At 43.5% G+C, this 15338-nt stretch overlaps 1 protein-coding gene across 1 annotated transcript in view; it reads left to right on the top strand.

Annotated features, from left to right (window-relative positions):
- The window catches only part of LOC122551917 (leucine-rich repeat flightless-interacting protein 2-like), a 100825-nt gene that overhangs the window by 9420 nt on the left and 76067 nt on the right, over window positions 1-15338 (top strand). The gene's annotated exons all lie outside the window — the stretch shown is intronic.

Here is a 15338-nt window from a genome sequence, read left to right as displayed (position 1 = left end):
ACCTCAGATAGTGCTTCCTCAGTACCTCAGAAAGTGCTCCCTCAGTACCTCAGAATGCTCTCCCAATCCCTCTTCCCTGCTTACTATCTCTCCTTCACTCTCTCCATCCCTCTTCCTCCCTATCACACACATTTGTACCTTTCTGTGCATATGCCACCTCCCACCCATCCCCAGCTCTTCTTCCTTTCTCTCTGTTCCTTTGTAATATGTTGCTCTATCTTGAGTAACTTTTTCTGATATGTATGAAATGGCAGCAGTCATGAGGATAGTTTGTGTATTTATGTGAAATTTCAGTAGACCCCTAATGTACCATATAATAGGCTTCAATTCTGTTAACAAGTGTATGCAAACAAAAGAGAAAGTCGAAAAGGGTGGCGCTGTAAAAGCACAGCAGGTCAGGCAGCGTCCGAGGCACAGGCAAGTCGACATTTCGGAAATAAGCCCTTCATCAGGAACATGGAGGGGAGAAGAGGAATGAGAGATAAATAGAGCGGTGGGAGTGTGGCTGTGGGAAAGGTAGGTGGGAGGTAATTGTGATAGGTTGGTGGAGGGTAGAGCGGATAGGTGGGAAGGAAGGTGGACATGTGGGACAGGTCAAGACGGTAATGCTGAGTTGGAGGGTTGGATCTGGGATGAGGTGGGGGAGGGGAGATTTGGAAACTAGTGAGGTCGATGTTGATGCCATGGGGTTGAAGAGTCCCAGGGTGGAAGATGAGGCGTACTTCGTCCAGTTGGCAAGTGGCTTTGGTTTTGCGGTGGAGGAGGCCTAGGATCTGTATGTCCTTGGGGGAGTTGAAGTGGTCGGCCACTGGATATTGGAGTTGTTTGGTGTGTGTGTCCCAGAGATGTTCCCTGAAGCACTCACCGGGTTGCCATCCTGTCTCTCCAATGTAGAGGAGACCATACCAAGAGCTTTGGACACGGTAGATGAGGTGAATGGATGTGCAGGAAAATCTCTATCGAAGTGAAAAGATCCTTTGGCGCCTTTGACGGAGATGAGGGCTTCGATGTGGGTGTAGGTTTCAATACACCTGTGGTGGCAAGGGAAGGCACTGGGTTTGGAGGGTGGGTTGCTGGGGGCATGGACCTAACAAGGAAGTCGGGGAGGGAATGGTCTCTGCTGGACGCAGGGGTGGAGAAGGAAATATATTCAGTGAGATCTCACCACCAAGGATATATTTCCCTCCCCACCCCAATCTACATTCCACAGAGACCTTTCCCTCAGCGACTCACTTGTTAGATCCATGCACCGCGCCAATCCACCTTCCACACCCAGCACCTTCCCTAGCCACCCCAGGAGGTGCAAAACCTGCACTCACACCTCCCCCCTCAACTCCGTCCATGGCCCCAAAGGGCCTTTTCGCATCCGGCAGAGATTTTCCTGCACATCCACACACCTCAGATACTGTGCCCATTGCTCTTAGTGTGGTCTCCTCTACATCGGGGAGACAATACGCCAACTCATGGAACACTAGAGAGAACATCTCTAGGACACACTTAACAAACAACCCTGTGACTGACCACTTCAACTCCCCCTCCCACTCTCCCAAAGGCATGCAAGTCCTGGACTTCCTCCACTGCCAAAGCAATGCCCATTGCTCTTAGTGTGGTCTCCTCTACATCGGGGAGACAATACGCCAACTCATGGAACACTAGAGACAACATCTCTAGGACACACTTAACAAACAACCCACCGCCCTGTGACTGACCACTTCAACTCCCCCTCCCACTCTCCCAAAGGCATGCAAGTCCTGGACTTCCTCCACTGCCAAAGCAAAGCCACCCATCAACTGGAGGAAGAATGCCTCATCTTCCGCCTTGGATCCCCTCAACCCCACTGCAGGAACATTGACTTCACTAGTTTCCAAATCTCCTCCTCCTACACCCCCCCACCCCCACCCCCCAACCTCATTACAGATCCAACCCTTCAACTGAGCACCATCCTCCTTGACCTGTCCCACCTGTCCATCTTCCTTCCCAACTATCTGCTCCACCCTCCCCACTGAACTATCACAATTACTCCCCACCTGCGTCCACTATCACCTTCCCATGGGCAACACAGTAGCTCAGTGGTTAGCACTGCTGCCTCACAGCACCAGGGTCCCTGGTTCAATTCCAGCCTCGGCTGACTGTCTGTGTGGAGTTTGCACATTCTCCCCCGTGTCTGCATGGGTTTCCTCCGGGTGCTCCAGTTTCCTCCTACAGTCCAAAGATGTGCAGGTTAGGTGAATTGGCCATACTAAATTGCCCTTAGTGCTCAGGGAGGTATAGGTTATGTGCATTAGTCAGGGGAATGTAGAATAATAGGGTAGGGGAATGGGTCTAGGTGTGATTCTCTTTGGTGTGGACTTGGTGTGGCCGAACCACCTTTTTCCACATTGTGTAGGGATTCTATGATTCTCACCTACCTTCCCTCCACTCCACCACACCCCCATCTCTGTAATTATCTCTCATCCCCCTTCCCCTTTCACATTCCTGATGAAAGACTTATGCCTAAAACGTCGACTCTCCTGCACCTCAGATGCTGCCTGACCTTCTGGACTTTTCCATGTCACTCTTGTTGACTATGTCAATAGCCCTTTGTTCTCCACCTGGCTATGAGATTGTATAAGGTGAAGAGAGCAGAGTGCATTGGTGAATGGCTGTTCTTCCAACTGGAAGGATGTATTCAGACATATTCTCCAGGGATCAGGATTGAGACTACTGCTCTTTTTGATGAAAAGTAATGATCATCATTTGAGTGTTCAGGGCACCATTGCAAACTTTTCAGATGACACAGATGGATTGGATAAATTAGCATATATATGTCTGATGAAATTTCATGCTGAGAATTATGAAGTGTTATCTTTTGGCAGGAGGACTGAGAAAATGCAATTGAAATTGAATGGTATAATTTTTAACAAGTAGGGTCTGAGTGATCTGGGATTCACGTACAAAAACCTTGGAAGATTGATAAGAATTGAATGAATTTGACTGAACCATTCTATTGTTGAATAGCTGGTCCACTTTGCAGTTTCTGTTGGAGTGTACCCAAGTATCAGTTGGCTCAAATGACTTTAGCACATTTTGGTGGTAGGGCTTGGGGGGGGGGGGGGGGGGGGGTGTTGGTGGAGGTGGATGTTGTGTGGTTGTGTGTAAAGGGAGTTAAATGGGAATTTATTCCACAGATGGTGTGTGTCAGCTTAGTGCTGGGACCTTGCTGGTGAAAGAAACAGGTTTACAGTGCGACCTGCAACGATCTGTTTCAGGATTCCAGGAATTAATCAATTTGAGTAGACTTTTGGACAGGAGTAGGGTTGATATTGACAGATTGGAGCACTGCACTGACTGTTGCATGGCATGAAATCTCTGCTTCCTCACCAGACTCAGCCTGAGGTCTGGCATTTTTTAACATTCCCTGTGTGCCAGGTAAATCTTAATCCCTAAGACAAGTGTTACACATACTTCAATTGTATTTTGAGCTCCCCTTAGTTCTTGAGTGTCATTTATATATGATTCCCCAAACCAGGTGTACCACGCCTATTATTCACCCTTGTTTTGTGTATCATGTATATTTTATTCTTCCAGCAACAATTAACTGTTGCTGTTCACTTAACTTGAGGAAGACATTGCCAAGGAATTAGTTTAAGGGTTTACAAAATGCCTTTCGGATTCTTTGATGTGAGGTCCCTCACTTAACTTTGCTGCAAACTACTGCAGTGACTCATGATGCAACTGCACGAGTGAAGGCCAATGGTTTAGAATCGGTGGCATGGTGGAAAAAGTTAGATTGCCCTCTTGTGAGGCAGATCAGCAATCAGAATGTTACCTACTCCTCACTGGCCCCAGCAACACTCATGCTGCACATGTGGAGCTGTTAATTGTGTTCACAGAGTCCAGTGTAAATACTGTAACACTGTGAGTGCTTGTGGTGAAAGCAGTAAAGTGTCGGAGTATGTGTTGCATTGCTCATTGTGGGATCTGTACCCCTCTGGTTAGCTGTTCTCTATCTCTGACTGCCTGTCTCTTTCTCTCTATGGAATCTATCTGTCTCTCTCTCTGTCTCTCATGTCAGTTTAGAAAATGCAGTAGGCCTATTTTTATATCTCAGTTGGCCTTCATACTAGTGAGTGCGAACAGGGTGTGTGTCAGTTTGTAAGTGAGGGGGAGGTGCATGGTAAACAACATGTACCGAGCCCTCTGACTGGGCAGCCAGGGTTGCCAATTCTCTATAAATGTCCTGGAGTCTCTGGGAATTAAAAATTGGTTTCCTGGGCACTGCTGTGAGCAATCAGAGAGAAAAACACTGTTTTCTTTTCATTTTCTTTGAACATTTTTATTATATATTTGAACATGTGAGCATAAGAGATAGGTACTGGAGTAGATAATTCAAACCTTCAAGCCTGTTCCACTATTCAGTACGATCATGGCTTCTCTGCGAACTGTGTTTCTTCCTGATTATTCCCATATTCCTTAATTTCCTCAGTCTTCAAAAATACATCCCCCTCTGTCTTACATGTACAAAACATTGAGCATCCAGAACTCTCTGCCTTGAAGAAGTTTAAAGATTCACAACTTTTTGAGTGAAAATATTTTTTCTCATCTCAGTATTAAATGGCCGATCCCTCACCCAGGGACTGGGGCCCTGTGTTCCTCAGCTGTGGGAACCATTTCCTCAGCATCTAACCTGTTAAAACTCTTGAGAATGTTACATGTTTCAGTGAAATCACCTCTAATTCCTGTAAACTTTGAGGAATATAAATTCAGTCTCCTCAATCTCTCTTCATGGGACAGTTTCACCATCCCAGAAATTAGTCTGGTGAAACTTCCAAATGAGAGATGAATACACATCCTTGGGGAAGACCACCAAAATTAACACACTGTGCTAGGTGTGGCTTCACCCAGTCCCCAAATAATTGAGCATGATCTTTTTAATCTTGTATTCAAATCTCTTTGTCATAAAAGCTAATATATCATTCACTTTCCTGATTGCCTGCTCCCTGCTGCACATTAACTTGCTGTGGCTCATGAACAAGGAACCCAGACTCTCCTGAATACCACACATCTCCAACACTCTCCATTTGCAAAGTATTCTGTTTATCCATTTTTCCAACCAAAGTGAATAGGCTTTGACAGTTTTCCTTTACTGTTGCAAAATCAGATTAAAAGTGGATAACCCACAATTCGCTATTTGATATTACATTTGCCATATTCTTGCCTAGTTACCCACTTTGCAGTCTACTTACAATCTCAACCAATTTTGTCTTACCAGACACTGGTTACATGATGTTCAGTTCCCTTGACTAAATCCTTAATATAGTTAGGGAATAAATCAGACCTAACTACTGATCCTTACAGCACCCAGCATATTTCTCACAATTATTCCTGCTCCTACAGTCTTCTGTCCATTGACTACCTCTCAATCTGTGCTAATAAATTGTCTTCAATCCCAGGAGTCCTAATTCTGTGTAATAATGTCTTCTGGTTGTAACCTCAAACCACTCTTTGACAGGTTTGCCAAACATAATTTTCCTTTCATAAAACCATGTTGAACCTGCCTAATCATATTATGGTTTACTAAATGGCCTCTTAATCATGTTCATAATCAGAAATTGTACCATTTGCCCATTGACTATGTCAAGTTAATTTGCCTGATGTTTCATTGTTTTCTCCCTCCCTCCCTCCCTTTTTGACTATATGTTGTACCTTCCAACAGGAGGATAATTCAAATTTAAATAAATTCTGTAAGATCCAAACCAACGCGCGAACAATTTCTGTAGCCACCTCTTTAAAACTCGAGAATGTAGGTCATCCGATTCTAGGCATTCTTCAGTTTATAATCTCATTAATTTCTCCAGTGCTCTTTTGTTACTAGTTTTATCTCCTTTAAATATCTTAATATCACAAAACTTTCAATTCAACACTATTTCCAGAATGTTTGTTTATTTTTCTGCTTTCTGCCCTGAAGACAAAACAATTGTCAATTTTTTTGACAATTTCTTATTCCTTGCTATAATCCTTCCTGGTACTGCAACTAAGGGACCCGTCTTTACTTTTGCTGAGGTCTTTTTATTTACGAACAGAATTTTTGATGATCTGTTTCTATGTCTCTGATTAGTTTCCTCCTTTATATCCTGTTTTCTCTTTTCAAAATCAATTTCTTAGTTATTCGCTCCCACATTTAAATTCCAATACTCCCAATCCTCAGGTTTGCTGTTCTTTTTGGCAACTCTCCTTTTTTTTTATCTAATCTAATCTTTAAATTCAGTTGAATTCACTTCTCCCATGCTTAAAGGAATGCATATTCATTGTGACTTGAACTCTTCAATGTTATACAAGAGGTTAAAGAAAAATGGATGGGTAATGTCCAACAAACAGATGGAAATTGTAAATTGCAGTTGGTGATCAAGGAGAATGATATATAGGTTAGGTTATGCGCAGTGAAGCTTGAAGCAGATGGAGCATTTGCAGGAAAGGTGCTTGCGATGAGATGGTGAAGAAGTGAGGTTAGAAAAAGATGAATCATATCAATAGAGCTCTAGGTCAGTGCAGCCAGTGCAATGGGGGAAGTTGCTCAAGATGGTAAGTGTTTAGATTAGAGTGGTGCTGGAAAAGCACAGCAGGTCAGGAATGGAGCCTGCTGAAGGGCTTTTGCCCAAAACGTCGATTTTTCCTGCTCCACGGATGCTGCCTGACCTGCTGTGCTTTTCCAGCACCACTCTAATCTAAACTCTGGTTTCCAGTATCTGCAGTCCTCACTTTTGCCTCAAGATGGTAATGGTAAGTGAAGGTGTGGAGAACTAAGTAGGAGCCATGGTCTCCTTTACACAGTTAGGGTCTCAATTTTTGGCTTATTATAGGAGGGAATTAAATACTGCACTGTGTGATAGATTAGGACATGGCAGAGTTCAGGGTAGGGGCAAGTGAACCAAGGTTTGATTTCTGGCTTTGGAGTTCATGCTAATTTGGGCAGATTTTTTTTGTGACTATTCCCTTAATAATACTGTAAGTGGCACATCTGCTTGCTGAAGTTTTAGCACAAATTCCACTCAATGCAGCATGAGGTTTTGTCATTTGATGAGTTAGATTCATTGACAGCTTGCACTGCCCTCTTAACAGGTCATACCTCCACAGAGAAAGGATCAGCTTCAGGATTACATAATGTTCCAGGCTTTTGAAGATACTCCGAGTGGAAAAAAGATTTTGAGAGGCACATAACAAATCAAAATATGCTTAGGCAGTTTCAACATGGCTTTGAGCAAAATCCATTTAAATATTGACTAAGCAACTTGTAAGGATCCAAACCAATCTGAGTAACACTTTTACATCTTTTTAAAACTCATTTTTTATAATTTAAAATCTGGCTATTTCAAAAGCAATTGATTAACACTGATTTAAAATGCTTAGTTTTTGATTAACCTGTTCATCAAACTTTTCTTGATATATTGAAGAGTGTTTTTATAGCAATCAGAATTATGTTCTAAAATGTTCCCTTATTGTGTTAGTTCATGGAAAATGATTTTTTAATATTTTTGTGTGAAAATCATAAAAAAGTATCTCAGATGTGATTTGTGCCAGATTGCTGATTATGCCAAATCAGCGACTCCAATTCCTGATCTTCAAACATTCTTTTACAAGAATTTGAATTTGCACCTCCAAATTCTTTGCAAGTTGGGGGCCTCTTAACAGGATGGCTGACTATGCAAACTGAGTCCCAGGAACAAAGCAGGAGAGGAGGGAGCTTATTCAGCCATCTTGGGTGGGGTTGAAGAAGCTGGATGAGTTCGACTGAGGGCAGCTTTCATGTTGTATGAATTGGAGGATGCCATTCAGTCCATCATGGTTATTTCTTCATTTCGTACACGAATGGCTGATTGAACACTTCAATGCTTTTTATCCACACTATATCCATAACCCTATATACCATTGTCAATTAAACATCTATCAGTCTCCACTTTAAATATAGTCAGACTGAGCTTTCCCAGCTCTCTGGGATAGAGAATTTCAAAGCCTTCCCATCCTCTGAGTAAAAGAAAACATCTCATCTCTGTCATCTAAATGACATTTCTCTCACTTTAAATTTTGCCTCCTAGTTCTAGACTCCCCATCCAGGGGAAATATTTTACTTGCATCTACCCTGTCTCTCCATTCAAGTATATTGTAGGATTCAATGAGATGACCTCTCATTCTTCAAAACTCAGGTTTTCTTCAAGGGTTGTGTCGCCATCCTGGGAACGTATCTGGTGAATCTTCATTGCACTCTTTCTTTGGTAATAAAATCTTTCCTGTGTAGTATGCACATTTCCTGGGGCTCTATGAAACTGGCATTGCTCTGTGAATTTAAATCATAACTAAGAGTGAACTAACTAGAGGCAGATCACAGGGTAGCTACTGTAAGTGCCGTTTTACTGGAGTTATTATCCAAGTCCTACTATAACTCTACGTCTAAGCTAAGTTGAGTTGAGGTGCTCCTGTAGCTGTGCTGAGAGTATTCAGCTTTCTCAATAACACAGTCACACCCTGGTTAACTCAGGCATTGCATTGCTAAGATCTCATGCCTATTTTTGGATCAGCGACTTGTCTGAATAAGAGAATGTTAGCTTGTGAGCCACAGGCCAAAGTTCAGCCCAGACCAATGGAATTAAAGCTTCCAGTTGTGAGGGAAATGAGTTCAGTATAGCCACAGGGTAGCATCACTTGAATGTCATTCCACTACATAACCTGACCCTAGTTTGACATTAATGCGACTCTGTATTGAACCGATGCACTCTCTGGCTGAGAAGTGTTTAAAGCTGTGAGGAGAAGTTTTACTCTGTATTGAACTGTACTTTTAGCTGCATCAACACTGTTTGTTGTGTCGGTGGTGGGTCACATTCACTGCCTCACAACCTGTGATATTCACTCTAAAAAGTACAGTCATTCTGAACAGTTCCCTTAGAAACCATTAAAGGGGGCGAGACAGAGACAGAGACAAAGAGAGAAAGACTGAAAGGAAGGGAGAGAGTGACAGAGGGAGGGAAAGCCTGTGAGAGGGGAGGACTGTGGTGGAAGAAAGGGAGTAACTGAAACAAGGAAAGGCAGAAGGATGTGGAAAATTGGAGTTAAACTGACGATGAGACAGAGAGGGAGATGTACATTTAAGGGTGTTAACCCAGGTTCCCTACAATAGGAAATGTGAGGAGTTAGCTTTTTTTTTCTCTGAGCAAGCAGTTAGAAAATAAAAACATTTGGAGGCTTTGAGGTTAAAGAGCAGCAGGGCCTACTTGATCTGTCTATATTTAGCAGCCTGAGGCGCTGCAGTGTTGAGGGCTGCGTTGTTTTAATCATGATTCATCCCACCACCTCAGGCAGCTGCTGAGAAATGGGCCTTGTTTTCCCTCAGTCTCACAGCCTCAGGCCAAACCGCTCTTTCTTTCCGAAACTAAAGGAAGTGTCATTTCCTGCACTAGAAGTTGGTACATTATGTAGTGAAAGGAAGTCAGTTAACTGAACCACTTATTGTTGATTCCAGAAAATGATCCAAGTTCCTAAAGTGGAGAAAACAACCAGAAAAGCACAGACAGGAGAGAACCTGTCCCTGGGATTGATCAACAAACATAACCTGTCTTGATCTGCCTTCAGCTGCCTGCTCATCTAAAAGACCTGAACCATCACCCACCTGAAATCCTGAACACTTCACTCCCTGAAGACATCAATTCTTCATCACCCTCTCTCTGACACTCTTACTCTCCACCTCCCTACCCCAACCATGCACCCCTCTTTCCACAGGCAGCATTGAAGTATTGAATACAGTCTTCTGGACAGGTACCAAAGGCTTGGTCAAATTGGTAAGAAGCCCCTTTAAGGAAGGTAGTGGGCAGGTAAAGGAAGAGAATTCCAGCATTTAAGGCCTGGGCGGCAGGCTGCACACTGATAGGCGTGGATAGTAGCCAAGAAACCGTGAGAATATACTATTTGGAGTTCAGTGTGCATCAGAGTTGGAAATCAACGTAATCGAGGTTGTAATCATTCTGTATGTTTACACTGAGAGAAGGATGATCGGTTTGTGATTGAGTCAACATGTTAAGTGGCACCAGCAATTCCTGTGGGCTCTGACCACATAACAGAAGTAGTGGTCAGGATCTGATATGGCAATTGCCCTTGGCTCTGACTGCAGTGTTTAGGCTTTGATAATGTTGACTGCAGTGACCACGTTCAGGGCTTTGTCTTAGTGAAGAGACTTCCCCTGTCATTATGTCTTTGTAAAGGGTGAGGGTAGTACATTGTGGTGGTTGCTCACCAGTAGATAAGGTACCAGTGTCTGGGTGACTTTGTTGGGCAGACAAAGCTGCAGTATGGCTGCTACCTGGAGTATTCTCCATCTTTATCTCATTGTGACCTGCACAGTAAAACCCTGTTACTGAACACAGCATGAATTGGAATTTGATCTTTGACCTGAGTCATTATTGAATGTTCAGAGTCAGAGTTGACTGGTTACATCTCCAACATTGAAAAGAAAGACAGACAGACTTGCATATATGTAGTACCACTCATAACCACACATGACATCTCAATCTGCATTACAGTTAATAAACCACATTTGAACTGTAGTCACTGTTGTAATGTGGGAAGCATGATAGTCAATTTATGCCCAGCAAGATCCCACAAACAGCAATGTGGTGAACCAAAGAGCTATATAAAGCTGTTCTCAGAAGGATAATATTGCCCAGGAAACTCTTCTTTGAAAGAGTCATTGGAGTTTTTGGATCCAACTTGAGAGGGCAGAGTGGGTCACAGCTTAATATCTGATTCAGAAGCTGACCTTTTGACTCTGTAGCACTCCCTCCGCACTGACCCTCCAGCAGTCTGATGCTCCTTTCGTACTGTAGTCATAGAGTCTTAGCATTTTGATAGCACAAATTGAGGCCCTTTGGCTTATCATGTATGTGCTAGTCATCAAACATGCCTTTATTCTAATCCCATTTTCCAGCACTTGGCTCGTAGCCATGTACACTTTGTATATTCAAATGTTCATCTAAATAGATAGAGTAATAGAGATGTACACCATGGAACAGACTCTTCGATCCAACCCGTCCATGATGACCAGATATCCCAACCCAACCTAGTCCCACCTGCCAGCACCTGGCCCATATCCCTCCAAACCCTCCCTATTCATACACCCACCCTTCTATTCATATACCAGTCTAGATGCCTGTTAGATGTTGCAATTGTACTAGCCTCCACCATTTCCTCTGGCAGCTCATTCCATACACATACCACTGTCTGTGTGAAAATGTTGCCATTTAGGTCTCTCTTATATCTTTCCCCTCTCACCCTAAAGCTATGCTGTCTAATTCTAGACTCCCCGACCCCAGGGAAAAGACCTTGTCTATTTACCCTATCCACGCCCTTCATAATTTTGTAAACTTCTATAAGGTCACCCCTCAGCCTCTGACGCAGCAGGGAAAACAGCCCCAGCCTATTCAACCTCTCCCTATAGCTCAAATCCTCCGACCCTGGCAACATGCTTGTAAATCTTTACTGAACCCTTTCAAAAGTTTCACGACATCCTTCAGCAATGAACGAGACTAGAATTGCACGCAATATTCCAAAAGTGGCTTAATCAATGTCCCTGTACAGCCGCAACATGACCTCCCAACTCCTGTACTCAATACTCTGAGCAATAAAGGAAACGCCGCCTTCACTATCCTATCTACCTGTGACTCCACTTTCAAGGAGCTATGAACCTGCACTCCAAGGTCTCTTTGTTCAGCAACACTCCCTCGGACCTGACCACTAAGTGGATAAGTCTTGCAAGATTTGCTGTCCCAAAATGCGGCACCTCACATTTATCTAAATTAAACTCCATCTGCCACTTCTCAGCCCATTGGCCCATCTTATCAAGATCCTCTTGTAGTCCGAGGTAACCTCCTTCGTGTCCACCAGCCCTCCTTTGGTGTCATCTTACTTACTAACTGTACCTCTTATGCTTCCATCCAAATCATTTATATAAATGACGAAAAGTAGTGGACACAGCATCGGTCCTTGTGGCACTCCACTGGTCACAGGCCTCCGATCTGAAAAACAACCCTCCACCACCACCACCATCTGTCTTTTACCTTTGAGCCAGTTCTGTATCCAAATGGCTAGTTCTCCCTGTATTCCATGTGGAACCTTGTTGAACGCCGTACTGAAGTCCATATAGATCACATCTGCCACTCTTCCCTCATCAATCCTCTTTGTTACTTCTTCAGTCAAGTTTGTGAGACTTGCTTTCCCACGCACAAAGCCATGTTGACTATCCCTAGTCAGTCCTTGCCTCTTAAGAGTCCCACCCTTACCACTCTCTTTCAGGTACTGAGTTCTACATACTCTGAACCTTCTGGGTGAAAAACATTTTCCTCACATCTCTTCTACACCTCCTTATCTGAAAATTGTTCCCCATGTTTACTGACCCCCTCTTCAGAAGCAAGTTTCTCCCGTCTGTGGTGTCGATGTCCCTTAGAACTTTGTAGACCTTAATCAGATCCACCCCAAGCCTTCTTTGCTCCAAGGGATGCAACCCCAGCTTATTTAGTCGTTCTTTAATCCTGAATCGCTTCAGCCTGGGCAACACCCTGGTGAATCTCTTCTGCACCCTCTCTAGTGCAATCACATCCTGGTAGTACCAGAACTGCACACAGTACTTCAGCCATGGTCTAACCACAGTTAAATACAGCTCTATCATAACCTCTTTGGTCGTGTATTCAATGCCTTGATTAATAAAGGCTGCCTAATCTACTGCCCTGTTGCCTTCAAGGATTTATGAACATGCATACCTCTGATAGCCCCTCTGATCCTCCATACGGCTTGGGTCCTACCATTCAACATGTACTTCCTTGCGTTGTTAGTCTTCCCAAAATGCAGAACCTTACACTTTTCTGCATTAAATTTCATTTGCCCTTGTTTAGCCCATCTATGTCATCCTCAGTCTAAAGCTTTCCTTCTTGCTAGTTACCACCCTATTAATTTTTCCATCATCTGCAAAATTTCTGATCATACCCCTTTATTCATGTCTAGCTTTTTGATGTACAAAATCAAACCAAAAAGTATCCAGCACCAAACCTCGTGGCCACTGGACACAGGCTTCTAGTCAGAAACATACCTTTGACCAACACTTTCTACTTCCTACCACTAAGCCAATTTGACAAATTGCTCTGGATCTCATGGACTCTTACCTTTTTAGCCAGCCTGGCATGTGAGAGCTTATCAAAAACCTTCCTCAAGGCCATGTAAGCTACATCAACTGCACTACCTTCATTTGATCACCTCCCTGAAAATTGCAATTAAATTTGTTAGACATGATTGCCCCTTACAAAGCACAGTTGACTACGTTTGATTGATCCTTGAATCTCCAGGTGGAGATTGAATCTGTCCCTCAGAAGTTTTTTCAAGTATCCACCACAGATGTTAGACTCACTAGCCTGTAGTTTCCTGGTTTATTGCTAAACTGTGCATCCCTTGACAGGTGTGGTCATCCAGACTGCTCGGAGCATCTCAGATTTCCCATATACTGCAGGTCAAGTAATACATGGGACTAAGTCCCCTGCCACAGCTTGCCTCACTCTTCAGTTTACTTTTTTTATGTTAATTTTACTTTCTTTCCCTTTGACTCATTTATAAGACTTTATCATATTGCACCTGACTTTCACTTCTGGTGCTTAATAGTACCCTTTTCCAATTTATAGCAATTTACAGATAATCCCCAACAGCAGCTTCTTAAAAGCCATAGAACTTGTTTCACCCTTGCATTTTTTTTCAACAAGAACTGACTGCAGAACCTTCTTCTCAGAGTGCTTCAACAAGGGTCACTCTTGCCAGACAACTTCATTGTGTTCAGATTATAGTGCTGGAAAAGCACAGCAGGTCAGGCAGCATCCGAGGAGCAGGAAAATTGACGTTTCCGGCAAAAGCCAGATTTCATTGTGTTGCTGACTGCAGGAGAATCTTCCCAAAGTGATCATTCAACAGTGTAGCAGCCTTCATGTTTTGTCCTCTGGCGGTGCAGTGCTTCCTCCATAGTGACTCTTCAACTTGCGGCGCTGTCTCCATTCTGATCTTCTGATGGTGTGGCATTGCCTCTGTACTGACATTCTAATGGTCTGAGAGAGAGCCACATCATAAGAATCAGTACAGAGGGAGCCCTGTGAAGATGGTGCTGTTTGTGGCCAATGATTTCCCTTTCACAAAACAATATGGACTCTGCTGGATTATCTTGAACTTCTCTAAGAGTCCTGCTATAAAGCTTTAATAATAGCTTCCATCACTTGCCATCTGACAGATGTTAACTGGCCTGCAGTTTTCTGCTTTCCACCTCCCTCTTTGAATAAAAGTCTACAGTCCATCATAAAGGATGAGATTGTGGAGTACTTGGAAGTGCATGGTAAAATTGGGCTGAGTCAGCATGGCTTCAGCAAGAAGAGGTCATGCCTGATCAATCAGTTAGAATTGTTTGAGGAGGTGATGAGCAACTTAGACTAAAGAGAGCCAAGGAACATAATCTATTTGAGTTTTCAGCAGGCCTTTGACAAGGTGCCACACAGGAGATTGTTAAATAAGATATGAGCCCAGTTGTTCGGGGCAAAGTACTGGTATGGATAGAGGATTGGCTGACTGGCAGAAGAAGAGAATAGGGAACTTATTCAGATGGCAGCCAGTGTCTAATGGAGTTCCACAGATGTTGGGACTGTAAATATTCACATTATAATGTTCTGTACTAAGGAACTGAGGAATTTGTTGCTAACATTGCAGATGATACAAAGATAGGTGGAGGGATAGGTAGTGTTGAGGAAGTGAGGTGGCTGCAGAAGGGGTTGGACAGGCTAGGAGAATGGGCAAATAAATGACAGTTGGAATACAGTGTGGGACTGTGTAAGGCTATGCACTTTGGAAGGAAGGACAGAGGCATGGACTACTTTCTAAATGGGTAAAGCCTTCATAAATCTGAAGCAAAGAGTCATAGAGTCATAGAGATGTAAAGCATGGAAACAGTCCCTTCGGTCCAACCTGTCCATGCCGACAAAATATCCCAACCCAATCTAGTCCCACCTGCCAGCATCCGGCCCATATCCCTTCAAACCCTTCCTATTCATATACCCGTCCAAATGCCTCTTAAATGTTGCAATTGGACCAGCCTCCATCACATTTTCTGACAGCTCATTCCAGACACATACCACCCTCTGCGTGAAAACATTGCCACTTAGGTCTCTTTTATTTCTTTCCCCTCTCACCCTAAACCTCTAGTTCTGGACTCCCCGACCCCAGGGAAAAGACTTTGTCTATTTATCCTATACATGCACCTCATAATTTTGTAAACCTCTATAAGGTCACCCCTCAGCCTC

This window comes from Chiloscyllium plagiosum, chromosome 7 (assembly GCF_004010195.1).
Source record: "Chiloscyllium plagiosum isolate BGI_BamShark_2017 chromosome 7, ASM401019v2, whole genome shotgun sequence".
NCBI classification, from domain to species: Eukaryota; Metazoa; Chordata; class Chondrichthyes; order Orectolobiformes; family Hemiscylliidae; genus Chiloscyllium; species Chiloscyllium plagiosum.
Note: the sequence above shows the minus strand (reverse complement) of the source record. Positions and strands in the feature narration are given on the sequence as shown.